Genomic DNA, 5,315 nt, shown 5'->3' with positions numbered 1-5,315 from the left:
ATAGTCAGTGCGACAGAATACCAACACGATGTTTTCAAAAGGCGTCGATATCGTTCCAGCGGTTACAGTTCATATCCCGAAAGTTCGCTATTCCGAAGTTTCATTAATCCGAAAATGAAACAGAGATCGTTATTCCGAAGGCTCGTCTATAACGGCCATTTTTCTTCCTCCCTTAGGTTGCCGCTATAGACAGTTCTGACTGTGTGTGTGTGTGTGTGTGTGTGTGTGTGTGTGTGTGTCTGCCCTTCCCCCAACGAACTGAAATGCATCATGATTATTAGTTATGATGAGCAATGTACAATGACATCCTTACATTCATACGATTGGCTAGAGTAAATTTGATTTTGAAATGAAACGAAATCCAAGTCAGATACTGAGTAAAATCTGACAATATTATAGTAGGCCTATATGGAAGTTTCGTTACCACCTTCGGACGCGAAATTCAAACGATATACAGTTTCGAAGTTTCACATATATAATATTCACGAAATACTGGTGCTCATCAGATCCCATGCGCTATGTAAATATTGGCTGATATCACTCATGTATGCGTCACGTAATTTGCGTAATGGATTGTTACCGACATCGCTGTTTCGTCAAAGCATACATGTTCACACTTATATTCCATGCACATTAATTACCTTTTATTTCACATCCCATCTAAATTCAACTTTCATTTGTAATATTATTCAAACGTGAACACAGAATGTGTCATTAATCCCAAGAACCCTATTAAGACACAATTTGACACATAGTCCAAGGAGGTAGTAATGTGTGATACCTCCTTGGTTAGTCGAAAACGATAGTGTTCTCCTTTTTTATCGCAATTTTGAACTTTTTATCCACGCGACTCCGTTGAAAAGTGCAAGGCCCGCTCTTGGCTCTCCTGTGTGAGGTGGAATGCAATTTCTGCTTGCCGCATATGGGATACAGGTCACAGGGCCGTACCAAAAAAGTGTGGGAAAAGGCGAGGAAGAGCCATGCTTTAATATAAAACTTATGATTTATGTGAAACACATGGTCCACCGATTTGGCTCTTTGATTTGGTACGTCAACGCCGGACAAACGGACGAGCGACTTCTCAAAGGATGAGGAGCCTGTCTCGAAGAAAGAAAGAAAGAAAGAACAGAAGTGCATGGGGATCATTGATGAAGAATGGATTGGTGTCTTCGTGAAAGCACATACAACACGCTCCCTAACAACAGGGAGGTGGGAAGAGAGTTCTCAAAGCCCGTTTTAGTACACTTCTGTGGTCGCGAATACATCATTAAGTGGAGAGATATCGGAAGGCTTTTTTTCTCTCTCTCTTCTGACATAGCTTTTACACAAAGTTCACGATCAGCGTTCGCGCTCGTCAGGCAAACTTACGGTTCTTGTTTCCCCAAACATATAGAAAACGTCATTCGGAAGTGCGAAATGTTGTCTCGATTTCCCGTAATGTGCATGTTGAAAAATAATCAGTAAACATCAGCTGTTGAGATACAGTCTTGAGCAGGATGCAGGATTGAAAGTACATTATGGGTGATACGGTGATTTTAAATATTGAAAGCGGTCATATTTTGCACCCCACAACTTGACAACCAATTGCTTCCTTCTTTCTCCTGTGTTGAGAATACCATCATTATCATCTTAACAGACATTTCCAAGTTCAACCAAATCTTGCTGGTTAATCCAATACAATGACCAAATCTCGCAATAACTAACTATCTCGCAAGTTAATTCTCGTTAGTGATATTTCGCGTGATCTGATTATACATGTACCGCTAAGCGTGTTTCCACCTTGCGTTGAATGAAAAGAAAATTATAGCGAACTCAAGAATCTCAACATTACTATCATAATCTTCACTGTTTAAAAAAAATATTTAAAAGAGGTCATGTTCATCCTAATTTGCTAAGTGAGCCATTTTCTCTCAGTCGACATGCATGATTCATTTTGCTGCTGATAAAATAACTAGTCGATTTTTTTTTTTTTTTTTTTGGGGGGGGGGGGGTCTGACATCGGTGGACATCGAGCCTTCTACATTTCCTGGGACATGATGGACGTCTTACAGATACAACTCTGGATATCAGTCAATGACTACAATGCATGCCGGAAGTGGACGGATAGAGTTCAGACGACTTTGTCGAGCTACTATAATTTATCTATACGTTTTCTTAAAATATTAGAGCTAACTTCCTGCCATCAAGGGGGGGGGGGGGTGGGGGGTGGGGGAGGTGGTTCTATTTTGTAACACGGTCATCAAACAAAATCCAAACATATTTTGTACACACTGATGTGAGTGTGTGAGTGCGTATGTGTGCGTGTGTGCGTGATGTCGTATTCACAATGGATTTTGTTCCATGGGCCAGGCCAAAGCTGTCCCCTTTACCAGCCCATTGTCTGTCACAAGACACTATACTCCGTCAAAAAAGCAGAAACGATATCTGATCGGTGTCCGATCCATCATAATAATCTTGACAGCTCTATTTTTCTCCTTTGTGCAGTTGTTTAGTTGATTTCACCCTCCCCTGGATGAAATGAGCTCTCGTATTTTGACCATCACCATAGCAACTGGTTTCCATTTTGGAATCGACGACTGATATGCGGGGGAAAACATGCAGTGAAGAAGAATTTAGCAATGTCACGTTTGTAATAGAACATGTTAGGTCACTTGGTTTCAGTGAAAGTATTCATTACTCTGATGAAGTTTTTAAGGACATAACATTTTGATGCTAAAGATGCTATGAATAATATTACTAAAAAGGTGTCCTCAAGAAAAGGGACAATCCTTCTCTCCTTATATTTAAGGGCTTTTAACATCTTTTATGAACATTGTTCAAAGAGAAAGAATGATGTAGATTCAGATTGACAAACCCAATGTACTTCACTTTGTTAGAAGTATTCACCAAAATAAAAGAAATGAAGGCTGAAGTAAAGTGGTAGAGTATAAGAGGTTCTTTCTTCTATAGATTTCAAATTCTGCTTCGTATAAAAAACCCGAAAGTGCTTAAACCTTTTTCAATGTTTTTTTTTTTTTTTTTTTAACATAGCTCTTTGTACTTAATCTTGAAAGATGGTATAAAATACATAAAATATTTCGTGTGGATAATGTGCGGTCGTGTGTTTTTGTGCGTCTGCGTCGTTAGTTGAAAGAGATTTGAAAGAAATCTTTCCTATTCATAATTACTGCTCAAAGGAACTATATAACTATTTGGAACAGAAACGAGATCAGAAATCGCGGCATATTCTATTCCTTTTGATTTGATGTCTATTGAATTCCCTATTTTAATCCAACACTTTGAAATTGCTTCCCGGAAAGCTATAGAGCTTAATGCTTATAATAATGAGCTAAAGCCAGCGTCGGTTTTGAAGTCCTTTCATTTCGTCGTAATTTTCTCAGAAATTCGATAGCCTCAGATTGAATGGATCTAGGACATCAACTTTACTTGCATCGATTAACCAAAGTAAGTAGAACACATTAGCGTGTAAATAAGACGCTATCCGCCAGGATTGGCATGAAAGGGGAAAACTCATCATTCAGGATCAATACGTTTTGGTACACAACAGCCACATACTGCAGGGTATATAAAGTATTGGCGCACAAAAGTTGCAATCTGGAGACCTATAGATGGTATACAGAGCTCCAACGAAGTTTTCAAATAGATCTTTATAAGTCTTAAAGAGTTTCACTTCAGACATTGCTGTTGTTGTTATTCTTGTTGCATTATCGATTGTCAAATTCAATGTATCCTTCAAAACATTTAAAGATCGGATTATGATGGGGTGGGGTCGTGTCAATCGAGGCAAGAGAGAGGATGATGTATTGGAAGAGGAGAGAGAGAGAGAGGGAGAGAGGAGGGAATATTCAGAGGGACAGTCAATTCTAACGAAAAAAAAGGGAGAAAGTTGACAGAGTATACAAACAATGTGGCACAAAAACAAACAAGTACCTGACGATCAATGTCTTGATCACCTGCGTCTGACTCATAACGGATACTTTATGGCTTTGAATCTTGAGCAATGTAACATCGCCAAACAGTTTCAACAACCTTTAAAAATGAGTGTTTATTTCTTAGAAATGCAAATTGAAGTGAAATTGACCATTTGCAAGGGCAATTACAGCTGTTCATACAGTTCATACAGATCAACAAATTCAAAACCAACTATAAAATGTGGCAAAAAATCGACAACAAATTGTATACTTAATTGGTTTCTAATTGAACTATCATAGTTGAAATCCTACAATGTTATATAGTGATTGTTTGGTTTTGCCTTCCCTTGAATTTTATACTAAGTGGAATGAATGTCATTTTTTTTTTTTTCACGCAACAAGTTGGGGACGCCCATGGACCTTGCGGCTGATTTCGCGGGTTCCGCGGCTCTCAGTCCGGATATGTCCCGGGAGCTATACCCAGCTCCTGCCGTATCGTACGAATGATATTGCGCTCCTCAAGCATCGTGTACAGTAATTGTAATTAACCATAATTTTTAACTCCTTACCAGTCACTCTATGCATATGTGACATATACAAAGAATATCATATTAAAAGTATTTGTTATATCATGACAGAGCTTTAATGATTAGTCTTACCCGGGTCTTACCTTATATCCTTTAGCGAATCCCGGAAAAATACTTTCTCCTCATACCATCTTGTGACTACATATTCCATAAGTATGCACTCCTTCTAGACATGGCGGGATTCTTCCTTTCAGTTCATTCACAACATGCAGACTGATAGAATACAAAAATGAGAGCGAAAATATTTCCGGGTAGAATAATTACTGCCACCTTGCTTCCTTCTCTCTTTCGGGAAGTTCTTGGCTCCCATGCAACATCGAAGAGACCAACTCAGCTCAAGTAGTTCAGCTGCGATGTGGTGGCCTGGTACGAGTAGTTTTGCGATTGATGTTGTGCGTCCGTTCTATGTATCAGCAGACGATACAGCTAGTACGCATGCGCATATTATTTCGTAGCGCACTTTCTCGCTCCTCCTGGCCTGCATCAGTGCATGTTTGTCCGTGAGTTTGAGACCCTTGCGTGGTCCAATTTCAAGGATGCCCAGTTCATGCGGTTAGCCAACAACTTTTTAGTATCGGTGACGGATGTTAGCGATCGTAGTAAAAACCCAAAGTTCATGTAAACAAAAAAATCCATCTTTTCCAGCCTTAGGGCTTTAATTTTTAGGCATCTTAAAGTAAATCCTATCAAGTGTCTCCTCTTGAAAAACAAAAGTTGAAAATTTTGCAATTGACGATTTTCATTTTTTGCTTTTAATGCGATCTTACAAGCCTATTTTTTTTTCAGTCACTGCAATAAAAACATTTCTACACAGAAC

Source organism: Diadema setosum, chromosome 18 (genome assembly GCF_964275005.1).
Source record: "Diadema setosum chromosome 18, eeDiaSeto1, whole genome shotgun sequence".
Lineage (NCBI taxonomy): Eukaryota > Metazoa > Echinodermata > Echinoidea > Diadematoida > Diadematidae > Diadema > Diadema setosum.
The sequence above is the reverse complement of the archived record's forward strand: the minus strand, read 5'-3'. Positions refer to the sequence as shown.